Source organism: Mytilus californianus, unplaced genomic scaffold (genome assembly GCF_021869535.1).
Source record: "Mytilus californianus isolate M0D057914Y unplaced genomic scaffold, xbMytCali1.0.p SCAF_4, whole genome shotgun sequence".
Classification (NCBI taxonomy): domain Eukaryota; kingdom Metazoa; phylum Mollusca; class Bivalvia; order Mytilida; family Mytilidae; genus Mytilus; species Mytilus californianus.
In genome coordinates this window covers 93,099,059-93,113,660 of record NW_026262690.1, presented here as the reverse complement: position 1 = coordinate 93,113,660, position 14,602 = coordinate 93,099,059, and the positions used below count along the sequence as shown (strand labels likewise).

The 14,602-nt window shown below is 33.7% G+C and overlaps 1 protein-coding gene across 1 annotated transcript in view; it reads left to right on the top strand.

The window, feature by feature from the left end:
* The window catches only part of LOC127698877 (proton-coupled folate transporter-like), a 79,158-nt gene that overhangs the window by 16,123 nt on the left and 48,433 nt on the right, over nt 1-14,602 (top strand). The window lies entirely within an intron of this gene.

Genomic DNA, 14,602 nt, shown 5'->3' with positions numbered 1-14,602 from the left:
ACATCATAGAGACGCTAGTACAATTCTAAAATTTCCAAACACGGCGCAACGACATACCTAAAATAAAAATAGTAATAATTTGCGATATGAGCTAGCACAACTTAAAATTCCAAAGGTGACGACAGTTAAGATGTTACAACAACTGCGTGGAAATAATATATAATGATATACGAAAGAAAGTTACAACAACTATGTATATAAATAATATCAAACAAATCATGGGTACGAGCTGGTAAAAATAGCGTACGAGTTGGCTGAGTACGAGTTGCCGAAAGTACGAGTTGTCGTGTTCCCCATACAATTTACCTCAATTTAGGATAGCCTCTTGAATTTTGAGGAGTCAAAATAGGATGAACGGATCATATAAACCCGAAGGCAAATATAATACAAGCCCAAACGAAAAAATATAAACAAGTCTAAATTGAAAACAACGTTCAAACCTATGATTGCGTTGGATAAAAACCGCAATTTTTATACCTGTGCATGCAAAACAAATTTCTTGTTAGAGGGGTCTAAATACAGCACAAACAACATTTTCCAAAAGACCAAAAAAGTGGAAAAGTATTTTTTAACAAAACGCATTTGACTATCAGGTCGAACAACAAATGTTCTTAAACCCTGCTGACTGCTATTGGCGATTGCCAAATAGACGGATCACCGATGTAATAAATGGATCTTAAAATTACTTGCGGAAAAGATGGTATACCGCAAACAAAAGGTGCAAAGGTTTTTGTACACCATAACCGGATTTCGACAATTATATATATACAAGTCTAAATTGAAAACAACGTTCAAACCTATGATTGCTATGATAAAAACCGCAATTTTTATACGTGTGGCTTCAAACCATAGAAGTTCGTAGAAAATGAGTTCGATTTTCAGAAAAATCTAAAATTGGGGGACTTGTGAAAATTGCACAAAATACACTGTTAACACAGATTTATGTCTCGCGCCTTTTTATTATTCTTATAGTAAAATGCAAATGTTGAAATTATAAAGGCAATACTTGAACATGTAAATTATGCGAAATATTCAAAGTCAATGAACCATGACTGAAGGTACATGGCCGAATATTAATCTCCATGGAAATGAGATGTTCTAAATCTAATACAGCTGCCTACCAAATATTATTGATATACCACTAGTGGTTCCCCATAAACTTACCTAATCACAAATTAATACATGTAAACTAAGCAAAAAGGTCAAAGTCAATATACAATGGCTGAGAGGGTTGGGCCAAATAATCTCCATGGAAATGAGACGTGTCAATGCTAATTCAGCTGCATACTACTGATTATCATTGACCTGCCACTAGTGGTTCCCCAGAAACTGACCTAATCACAAACTAATACATTGTTGACGACACCGCCGCCGAAGCCGGAAACAGCATACATATGTCTCGCTTATTATTCCGTCAAGGCGAGACAAAAATTAATGTATCTGGATAGCGTCTCTATTTCTTGTCTGAGCTTCTTCAAATTTAAACTGAGGTCCATTCCCATGGATTTTTTTACCTGGCGACAATGTGGGGGCATGGGGTAAGTGAGCGCGCTCACTGAAGTTCTTAAGTTGTAATATGTCTATATGTGAAATCCTTTGTTTATTTAAGGATTTGTTGTGGCTATGATTTAATTTTTCCCATTTATTTCGGGGCCATTTAGTGCTTATTATGTGGTGTGGACTTTTGCTTCACGTTGAAGACCACACGGCGACCCCTAGATGATGGTATTTTTGCCATGTTCTATTTTATTGGAATGGTGTCTCATTGACGCATACCCTGTATCCTTTCTTTTTCATATTCTTGTTACATTGAAAACTGTAGGACAGGGCTATCTTGGTTATTGGTGATTTCAAAAGATCAAAATGATATTGGTTTTATTTCTGATTCTGAGAAATAACATTTACACATTTGATGAAATCGTCAATTCCATGTTTCTTGGTGGTGTTTGGAAAAGGTACGGAAGCCCTAAGTAAATCTCTCTATCTCTGCCACAAGGTTTCGGAAATTGGACAAATGACTTGTATACTGTTACCATCTTGCTCCAAACTAGAATTATCGAAACCTTCTACACCATAATACTGAAGATCACATTCTGTTATTGCACCAACTTGGTTTTGCAGCTGGCCTGCTACCCAAAGAGCCAATGGTGATGACCTAGTTGTACGAATTCGATGATTTGACCAAGCATCTACCCAAATTTCAATTTTCTTGTTGATATTATCCATGAATATGTAATGCAGTACCATCAAGTGCAACTCGTTCAATGGGTTTAAAACACTTATATCCTCCATATGATAAAACATATGGTAAAAATAACATAGAACGCCTTCGTCGAGATCACGCCAAAGTCTTTCAATGTGTTGATTATGAGTGCTAGGTCCTGAAATCATGCTTCCTGGTTTATTTAATCCTAGCATGAAATCGTCAACAAGGATATGCTCTAAACCTTTGTCCGAACTTACACGTTTGGGTGTTCCATAGCAGGAAATTCCAGTGCAAAAACATTCGAAAACTGTTTCCGATTTGTTATTATTACAATATTTCATGAACATTAGCAATCGGCTGTAACCGTCAATTCCACCGACAATAATGAATTTCCAACGAATCAGTTTGTGATTTGTGTCTATATGCCAAAGAAAGTTTGGTCCCTCCACATTATAAATTCGCCTATGAAGGCGTCATCTGCGTCTTTCTTGTAGACCGTTTTTGTCGATCCTTTCAATACTGTCTCGTAGACGCCATCTCGGAACATGTATTCCTTTTCTTTTCAGCATTATTTTAAATAGGTTTCCCCACACCGTGGAAAGTCACTTATTATTCCAATCAGATTTTTGTCAAGTTCACCATCTTCTATTTTAGAGAATTAAAGAAGTTTAACTTAAATCATATACGACCATCCTTCTGTAAACTGTTCCCTCAGAGACGTACAGTATTTTAGAAATTACTGAAATTTTAAATCCAGTCTCCGGCATGTTTTCTTATATTGACTTTGGAATGTTAAATTCTTGCACACCTCCATTTAAAAGTACTTTAATTGGCTTTGAGGTGCCATATTTAGAGCAATCTAACCTTAAATTCATCATGGCGGACCTGTTTTGGACACCAAGTTCCTCCATTTTATGCGATGACAACTGATAAAGAATTTCTGGAGATATTTTCTCTAGCTTGAATCTATGCAACAAGTGTTTTAATCGATGATTTATAAGAATTCCCTGCATAACTCGTCCTTCCGCCATATTCACGTCGAATTTATTTAATTCTACATAATTTAATTTTGGATGTAACGCGTCTTCTGATTGGCTGACGTTGTTTTGTTTATCAGCTCATAGACATAATTTTGTCATGTGACCGTGACGTCATCAACGTTTTTTCATGGTTTACTCCGGTTTAAAATGGAATTTAGAATTAAATTATAAGAAATGACTCTAATATTTTTCTGTCTATTCGAAATAATTCAGTGTGCACCACATTTTTGATGTTATTTCGAATAGACAGAAAAAATATTACAGTCATTCCTTAAGTAAACAAAAAAACTTGCGCCTTTTTTTATATTCGTTCGTCAGTATTACTGTTATAAATAAATATCAGTACGTCTTTAATTTTATAGTATACAGATGTAACATTATGATATAATAATCTGTTAGAATAGCACAGTGAGGTGATAAGATAGTACGAAAAGGTGGGTCTATATTATATCAAGATGTCTTTGTAGTATACGACTTTATCGTCGTAAGATATTAATATGACAGAATAGTATAGTAAAATGACAAATCAGTTTGAAAATGTCTCTCCGTGTTATATCAAGATGTCTTCGTAGTATAAAAGAATATCTTCATGACAATGTAAGATGACAGAATAGTATGAAAAGGTAACTCCGTGTTATATCAAAACGTCTTTATAGTATATAAATGTATCTTAGTGATATAGAAAATTAAAAACCTGAGCATGACATTAATTACGTTTTGCGAACGTTGGGACAAAACGGCTATACTTTTTGAAACGATCTAAAAACCTTGTTGCCTAACGAAAAAATATTAAACACTATATTGTTTAAGAAGAAAAAACAGAAAAACCTTTACCGCCAAGTTTTATTTTTTAGGATCTAACTATGCTTATTTGATAGACAGCTGGTTAAAACCTCGATTTTAAAGAAAATACAGCGTTTTTTTCGTTGGGACAAGATGGCTATACTTTTTGAAGTCATTGCAATAGAAACTATACGCATGGTTTCCGGGAAAAAAATATCATGAACCAGGAGAAAAGTAAAAAAACTTTCAAAATATAATAAATATTTTTTCTCTCAGCTTTTTCAATTTCACGGTATAAATGCGCAAACCCGAAATATACTTACTTTGCATACGGTTGGACATTTTTCAGACCGTTTACAAAAATAACATTTTCCGGATTACGGTTTCAGTGATATTGATTTTGCTTTAACACGCGAATAATTATAACAATAGCAATATTATTGTGAAGTTTTACGATGATCAGAGAAAAAATACCGTAGGAGAGAAACGGAACTCTGATCTTTTGCACACAAAATGAAACGTTGGACATTACGTTTTTGCGTTAAAATGTGATAATTAAGTGTTATAATTCCTGGTATTTTAAATTTCGGTTCCTTTTTTTCTTTAATTTCAAGTCTAATGGAATGAATTCAATCAGAAATCACTATATTTTTATCGATCTGACCAGTCTACGTATTTATTTTTATGCTAATCTATAGCAAAATGGAATTGGTACCAACATCGTGCGCAACGTCATTGCGATTATTGGAGAACAAATCAAAGTTAGGAAAAACGTATAAGATATCATAGAAGCAGAATCCAACACTATATGTATAGGCCTGTCTGTTGACAGATAAATTATGACTTCTTACACTCACAGCAAATCGTTGACAGAAATATTTCTTTTTGTCATATACATGTAAAGCATATAAATACACCAACTTTTAGCAGGAACATAACAAATTATGTTCTGTATGCGTACGTTTGAAGATTTCCAGGCATTTTTATTTTACTAAACAGAAGTTCATAATTATGATTGCAGATTTTGCATTTTCTAGTACTAATAGTTTTACAAAAACAAAAATCAGGGAAACAATAATCTCTTGTTGTATAAAGATTTATTTTGTTTATTTAGATAGATTTTAAACTAAATTTCAATGAACATGTCTCTATAATATGTAAAAAAGCATCCAAACAGTTAAATGTATTAAAAAGAATAGGAAAACACCTGACTAAACTCGGAAAATTAACAATATATTATTCTTTCATAATGTCCAACTTTAATTACTGCCCACAAGTTTGGCACTTTTGTGGGGAGGTTAATACAAAAAAGATAGAGAAAATTCAAGAGAGAGCACTAAGGTTCATCTATGAAGGCTATTCAGCAAGTTATGAAGATCTACTCTGCAAATCAAAATTACCATCTTTAAAAATAAGAAGAATGCGATCATTGGCTATTGAAGTTTTCAAAATTATTAATAAAGATTGTCCTGTTTATCTCCACGATTTAATACACTTAAAGGAAAACACTTACTCTTTCAGATACCAGAATACAGCCGACCTACCACATGTAAGAACAACTGCATACGGCCTACAATCTTTAAGGTATGCAGGTGCTAAGCTTTGGAATGAGCTGCCAGATGTGCTACGTAAGCAATCATCTTTAAATCAATTCAAGAACTTGATGAATTCTTGGTCTGGCAGCTCATTCCAATGTTTTGCCTGCAAAACCAGTTAATTTCTGTTCATTATTTTTGGTTTAATGCTTTAGTTTCAGCATGGCAATTTCATTTTATTATCTTTACTATAGTGCTTCTGCTGCTTTGTGCTAGTTTTAGTAACTAACTAATCTATATGTGCTTTTAATATGCAAACCATTTTATTTTTGCTTTTGTGCTTTATCTCACAAGTGCATGTTTCAGTGTGTGATTAACTTGTAAGATGCGTTTAAGAACTTTTGTGCTGCATGTTTATATACTGATATGAACTCTTGCTTTATATGTTTAATTTATGTGTGCATGACTTTATATGTATGTTTTGTTTTATTTGTTGCTCTATCGGTTTTAAAAGCTCTTCAGAGCTTATGTTTTATACTTGTATTTGCACATACCGACTCTAAATAAAGCTTTATGTCTTATGTCTTATGTTATTTATAATGCTTCCTTTCGTATACATTATCGACGATCCTGTTTCCTTTCTCAATAGATATAAAAACTTTAGTTCCAACTATTTCACTAACCAGACTCGCTACAAGTAAAAAGGTATTGCCATACTTAGTGTTTAAGGGTAAAGTTGACAGAAAACGACATACATTAAAATTTTGCACATCGTAACTGGTCAATAAAAGCATACAAAGAACGTGTGTGTCGCATAGCAAAGCACGTCAATTATGCGTCGCATAAAGCAAATCACAGCACAATGGAACATACAACGTTTTATAAAACCTCGCACACCTTGGTTTGTGCGTAAAATATATTTGTTTAACACATGAAATAGTCAACATCTCTTTGTTCTTACTGTGCTATGATCTGGATAATGCACAGCTAAGGTGTGCATTAACTACCTCAGATATACTGTACAGTTCAAATGTACACTTATCTTTAAGGGCGGAAAAGGGGAGTATGCCCTCTTCGCCCCCCTCCATTTTGAATCCCCCACTGACCTGACAATTATAGCATAGTTGATCAATTAACAACTTTGTATACACCAAGTCGTTTCAAATTATGAAATTGCTTCTCATTCTTTAGAACACTTTATGATATTATTTGTACATTTTAAATCTTGAATCCGTGTTTCAAAGTCAAATAAGATAAAACCAAAAATTGTAATTTCTTAAAATATCTAAATAGATGAAACCTGATTTGGGTTAGTTATGTTCTCAATGGAAGTTTTTTCAACTTTTTGAATATAAATTCCTTAATGTGAGCATTCTTGGATCGCATATAATGAGGTTCATATTCAAGTATGAGCCAAAAAAAAAAAAAAAATTGACAACGGTAGAGTAATTAAAACAGACGCTGCGTATTTAAACATCCAAATAGATAGCAGTTTGACATTGATTAAAAAAATAATAATAAATTGATTAATTATTTTATTAATCATACGCAGCCTCTGTTTTAATTACTCTACCGTTGTCAAATTTGAAATATTATACTAGCTTGGATCGGTCAGTGCTGTTTATTGGGAATGTATTTCCACGCAATCGTTGTTGTAAGATCTTAACTGTCGTCACCATTGAAATTTTAGAGGTGTACCAGTTCATATCGCACATTACTATTTTTATTTGAAACATATCTTTGCAGTCTCTGTTGTAAAAAGCTACATAACCTACGTCATGTTTAAAAATTTTAGAATTGTACAAGCGTCTCTATGATGTTCAGTTTTGACTGTTTTATTGTATAAATTTCAAGATTGTTATAGTTGTACCCTTTTAGACTTGTTATATATATATATCATTAAGCAGCACGGTCGGGATGACCCATTAACCCGAACTCCTACGCTGTTCGGGTAAAGTTGGGTCACCCGATCCGTGCAGATTAAATGACATCTACCGACTTTATAATACGTTATGCAGTTATTGAACAAGCACATCGGTAAATGTCATTTAATCCGCACGGCTCGGGTGACCCAACTTGACCCGAACAACGTAGGTTAAAGGGTCATCCCGACCGTGCAGATTAAATGACATATAATGGGGGAAACACGCCTTTAAGTAGTAAAAGGTTGGTAACTTTTTTTTGTAAATTTTTTATATTTAGGCTTTCTCCTAAATTGTTACACTATTTGAAAAATTGCGGTTAAATGGTAGATCTTTGATGGTTTCTGTTAAATCAATTCACAATGTTTCCCCCTCAAGAATATGCCAAGTTGAAGAGAGCTGTGCCTTATTTTATAGTGCAAAGAAAACAGAAAAAAAAAATCAGTTTTCAATATTTTAACTCCCACCCTAACATTTCAGCTGTGTTTGGCGCTTAATTTTGAGGACATGTCACGTTTAAAACAAGATTGATTGATCTGTAACTTATATTTTATTCGTATTTTGGCATATATTTTAATATGAATCCCATTAAATTTGATCCCAAAATAGTCACCAAAAGGAAGCTTACGGAGCTTCATATAGACTATGGTTAATGCATTTAGCATAGAGACTTTTTATTTTTTACTTGTCCTACTCCTATACCTGGATTCTTTAATACGAATATACTAAGAAAGATTATTTGTATGTTCGTGTACTTTTAAGATCTCGAAAGACTCATGATAAAGAAATTAATATAATTAAGTATCAGAATATCTAGTAAAGAATTGACAAAACTTTATTTTTTGTACCGTAAATACTAGTTTTCACATTTCAATTTTTTTTTATTTTATTATCCAATAAAAAAAAAACAAAAAAAACCCCGGACTAATCCACATTTTTCAAACTTTTTTTATAGCAAAACTTCACGGCATTATTAATATACATCAGTATGTATTTTCTGTATAAAATTAAAATATTAAAAAAAAAAAAAAAAAAAAAAGTCTGAAAAAGACTATATACCGTTAAGTAGTTTCCACATCTGTTAACCGGGTATAAACTATTTACTACAAGCAAACGTTTTCCTGTAAAAATACTATTTGGCGGTTAATAGTTTCAAAAACGATTTATTAGATATGAACTATAATTTACTAAAGAAAGCAAACATCCGGTTCTGTATAAGATAGGCACTTATTTACTGGCTATTCGGACAATAGCAAGTTTATTGTCTCTCGACAGAAACCATTTCCCTCAGCTTCGCGTCGAGATATCATTGGTGTATCGGGGACAATAAACTCTCTGTAACTGTTTTTTGTTCCTCGTACCAATCTTTTGAATTTAGCCAAAATTGCAACTGATTTTAAGTTTGATCTTATGTTGTGCTGTTATACCACTGTCGGCTAGGTAAGGGTAGTGTTGAGCGCTCACAAACATGTTTAACACCGCCACATTCTTTATGTCATTGTGCCTGTCCCAAGTCAGGAGCCCGAAGTTCAGTGGTTGTCATGGGTTCATGTCTGTCATATTTGTTTTTCGTAAATGGTTTTGTTACAAATGAATAGTTTTAAATTTTTCATGTCGGGACCTTTTATAGCTGACTGTCAGGTATGGGTTTCACTCATTGTTGAAGGCCGTACAATTATCTACAATTGCTTACATCCACTTCGTTTGAACTCTGGTGGATAATAGTCCCAATGACAACAGTGGCGGATCCAGAAATTTTCATAAAGGGGAGGGTGGCACTGACTGCCATAAGAGGGGGCCCGCTCCAGTCATGCTTCAGTGGTCCCTAAATAATCAACCAAATGTTTCCCACAAACGGGGGGGGGGGTTCTTGCACCCTGGGCCACCCCTAAATCCGCCTCTAGGCAATCATACCACATCTTATTTTTAGATACTAGATAGATTCCCTCTGCATTTTGACATTGCAAAGTCTATGATCAGATATTGGCACAGGCTTGAACATTTGGGTTCATCTTTTCCATTACTAAAAGAGACATATTTAGAGTCAAAATTACTATATGAGTCAAAAATTTTATCAGGGTATGGATCCTTAAACTTCTTTCTAAAGAATATATAAGGGGTTGGCAGTTTAGCTTCTGCAAGCAATTATAGCTTTAAATGTTTATACAAAAAAAATCGGTACCAGTACTATGAGGATCAGTGGAGACTCCAAATGCACAACTGTGCTGATGGAAAGCTCTGTAACTATAGCACTTTCAAGACAAATTAATTCTATTAAGTACTATAATGTATACTTGGGCATGTCATTTACCATCGTCCCTTTGTGCCTCTTGCAGCCGGGTCACCTTACAATACGTATCAACCCCTCTGCATCAGGCACAAGGATGACATACCAGGTTTGTGCATCTGCTCATAATATCATAATCAAATTGTCTATTTACATTCATGCATACCATGTGCGTCTATCCCCCACCTTGCCATGTAGCACCGTCCCATGTAACAAACTAAGAAGTTTAACAAAACAGAAAATACAAGTTAAACATCATGCTTCAAACATTAAATCATATATATATATATATATATATATATAACAATTTAATTATTACAACAAAATACCAAACGGTTTGAATATGAAGTTGACACCACACACACCGGATGTAAAGTCCTTCAGATTTGTGAACCGTTGGGACGAAACTTTATTCAATTGTTCTTTTAATTACGGCTTCTCCAACTTTTACTCTCCCTTTCTATCTATTCAATGACATACAAATTTAAGAAATCAATTCTGGAATAAATGAAATGCTTTCTAAAACACCAGTGTCTATTACTAACGAAGACATGGATTTAATCAAGAAAAGATTATTCGATATAGAAAGAATAGAAAGGCAAAATCACAAAAACAAGCAACAAAAGAAAATCACAAGAGATCGTTTAAAACAGCAAATTTCATGTTTTGATATAAATCAGATTTCAAGAGAGAGTGACAGTTTAAAAACGGAAACACCCCACGGAGAATAATTTAGTTGTTTATCTGTCGTCGATAGAATTAACCAACTCCGAAGAAAAATTGTTGAGTAGGGGCCTACATTTCTGTCCTATACCAGCCAATATTAACAACCTACAATTGGAGACAGATGTAGAGCAATTTGCAAGACGTCTTCGCCTGAAGGAACATTTCAATAGGCAACACAAAAAAACCTTACATAAAGCCGGAATGAATGATTCTGAATATGAGAGTGATAAAGAAGACATTTGCATCCCTAGATCTAAAAAGAAAAGCGAATGAAATCCACCCAGAAGTAAGAACGATAATTTACATAGATAAGTAAAATCATATAATAAAAAAGCAAAATGAGGATGTTAAATTTGATGTATGCCTTTTTGTGCTTCTTCGTTACATTTGTTTGTTTTTATAGTGATTAAGATGATTACACAATGTTGACGGCTGTACCCATATTTTTAACATTTTTACCTATTGTGTCTGTTTGTTTTGTTCACGCATGGTTGTCAATATAATGGAATTTGATGCGACTGTCATACAAGTGAGAGGTTTAGCTAGCTATAAAACCAGGTTCAATCCACCATTTTCTACATAAGAAAATGCCTGTACCAAGTCAGGAATATGACAGTTGTTATCCATTCGTTTAATGTGTTTGAGCTTTTGATTTTGCCATTTGATTATGGACTTGCCTTTTTGAATTTTCCTCGGAGTTCAGTATTTTTGTGATTTTACTTTTTAGAATCTTTTATACATCTATTAAAACTGAAGTAAAATCATCAGTCAGTGGCAAACGCATACGGAATCCCTTACCAAGAAACACAATTTTGGTATCGATGGATGTGTGTTCTTTATACACCAATATTCCAAAGAATGAAGTAGTCGCTTGTGAAAAAGTATGGAATGATCGTAAGGATAAACATCCCCCAACCGACTGTCTGATTCAGTTGCTGAAACTAGTGCTCAAAAACAACAATTTTGTATTCAACATCCAGCACTACTTGCAGATTGACGGTACAAGTATGGGAACCAAAATGGAACCTTTTTTGCCAACATTTTCATGGGGTATCTCGAAGAACGAATCCTTTCGAATGTATCATACAAACCATTGTCTTGGATCCGTTATATTGATGACATGGACATCAAATGGAACGAAACTGCAGAACATCTACAAGATTTTTTAGATTTCAGTAATAACTTACATCAATCTACAAAGTTCACATCTGAAGTTTCAAATGAGAAAATTGCGTTTCTCGACACCACCATAACTTTAGAAAACGGAGTCATGACAACCGACCTTCACACCAAAAAACTCACAAACACCAATTTCTCTTTCCGAAGAGTTGTCACCCAAAACACTGTTCCCGAAGCATTCCGTACAGCCAAGCTATCAGGTTATAGCGGATTTGCTCATCGGAATCAAAATTAAACAACCGTTTGGGACAACTCAGACAACAACTTAAATCAAGAGGTTATAAGAACAAAAACATTCCAGAAGCTTTCGGTAAAGCAAAAGAAAAAGACAGAACAATTCTACTTGAATACAAAGAAAAGAAGGCCCACACAAATAAAATTCCGTTTGTTGTCAGCTTTCATCCTGACCTGACAAATCTTTCATCTATTGTCCACAAACACTGGCGTCTTATTGAAAATGATCCTTCCTTAAAAGAGATTTTTCCATCACCTCCCGTCATGGCATACCACAGACCCAAAAACCTCAAAGATATTCTAGTTACATCTAAAGTATCTAAACAAGAGACATCGACAACAGGAGGTTATAAACCATGCGGAAGAGGCAATTGTAAGTGCTGCAAAGTCGCCAACATTGAAACCCAATTCGTCAGCACTGTCACAAAAAATAAATACAACATATTTATAACATCCAATTGCAAAACGCAAAATTGTATTTATGTTCTAACGTGTGGAACTTGCAAGTTGCAATATGTTGGTGAAACAGAAACACCATTCAACATCCGACTGAATAACCATCGGTCATTTTATACAAAAGAAAGCAACTGCCCAATCACAAGACATCTTTTAAGAGAAGGGCATGATTTTGAAAATGTCACATTTCAAAATGAAATCATTGAGAAAACCAAAATTGGGACACGCAAGGAAGACAAAAGAGAGAGAGAGATTTTGGATGCACCAGTTACGGACTCTTGAACCTGATGGACTCAATGGGAGAGACGAGAAAAGATTTAAAAACAAATCAAAATAATAATCTTGAAATCATACAATTTATAGAATATCAATAAGTATGTTAAACTTTTATTCCAACTTTGTGTAGTTAATTTACAAAGATAGTTTTTGTCAAGCATCCGATTTCACCTTCATAGATGCACGCGCCTGATGAAGCTAGTTTGTCTAGCGAAATATTGCGTATATCTATTTAAATCTAATAGAACTTTTTAATGTATCAATTAGCGTGTTTAAGTTATATTCTTAGACATTTATATAATTTTAATTCAATAACTGTATCAGTTTATTTTCACAAGCTGATCCACGCCAAAATAGATTGGCTGTTGATTGTTGCTATTTTTAGACATTATATATATATATATAAGAAAATTAATATAAGATAATGACGGTTTCCAGCATACGGATTCTATTTGACTTTTTTCTATATATATATATATATATATATATATTTATATATAAGATCCATTTATTACACCTGGTGATCCGTTTATTTGGCAATCGCCAATGGCAGTCGGCAGGTTTTAAGAACATTTGTTGTTCGACCTGTTAGTCAAATGCGTTTTGTTAAAATATACTCTTTCACTTTTTTGGTCTTTTGGAAAATGTTGTTTGTGCTGTATGTAGACCCTTCTAACAAGAAATTTGTTTTGCATGCACACGTATAAAAATTGCGGTTTTTATCCAACGCAATACAGCAATACAGCACAAACAACATTTTATCCAACGCAATACAGCAATACAGCACAAACAACATTTTCCAAAATACCAAAACGTGAAGAATGATATTTTAACAAAACGCAATTGACTAACAGGTCGAACAACTGATGTTCTTAAACCCTGCTGACTGCCATGGCGATTGCCAAATAAACGTATCACAAGATGTAACAAAATGGATCTAAATTATTAATTTAATACCAAACAGAAAACAATAAACTTGCAGAAAAGATGTTATACCGCAAACATGAGGTGCAAAAATTTGTACACCATATCAGGATTTCGACAATTAATGTCTCTTCAGATATATATATATATATATGATCCGTTTATTTGGCAATCGCCAATAGCAGTCAGCAGGGTTTAAGGACATCAGTTGTTCGACCTGCTAGTCAAATGCGTTTTGTTAAAATATACTTTTTCACTCATTTGATCTTTTGAAAAAGAGATTTTGTTGTTTGTGCTGTATTTAGACCCCTCTACCAAGAAATCTGTTTTGCATGCACACGTATAAAAATTGCGGTTTTTATCCAACGCAATCATAGGATAGAACGTTGTTTTCAATTTAGACTTGTTTATATTTTTTCGTTTGGGCTTGTATTATATTTGCCTTCGGGTTTATATGATCCGTTCATCCTACTTTGACTCTTTCAAAATTCAAGAGTCTATCCTAAATTGAGGTAAATTATATGGCCTTCCAAATACCTTTTCGATTCCTAACATCACTGAAGAGACATTAATTGTCGAAATCCGGATATGGTGTACAAAAACCTTTGCACCTTTTGTTTGCGGTATACCATCTTCTCCGCAAGTTTATTGTTTTCTGTTTAGTACTAAATTTATAATTGAGATCCATTTATTACATCGGTGATCCGTTTATTTGGCAATCGCCAATGGCAGTCAGCAGGGTTTAAGGACATCAGTTGTTCGACCTGCTAGTCAAATGCGTTTTGTTAAAATATACTTTTTCACTCATTTGATCTTTTGGAAAATGTTGTTTGTGCTGTATTTAGACCCCTCTACCAAGAAATTTGTTTTGCATGCACACGTATAAAAATTGCGGTTTTTATCCAACGCAATCATAGGATAGAACGTTGTTTTCAATTTAGACTTGTTTATATATATATATATATATATATATATATATATATATATATATATATATATATATATATATATATATATGTGTGTGTAGTTCATTT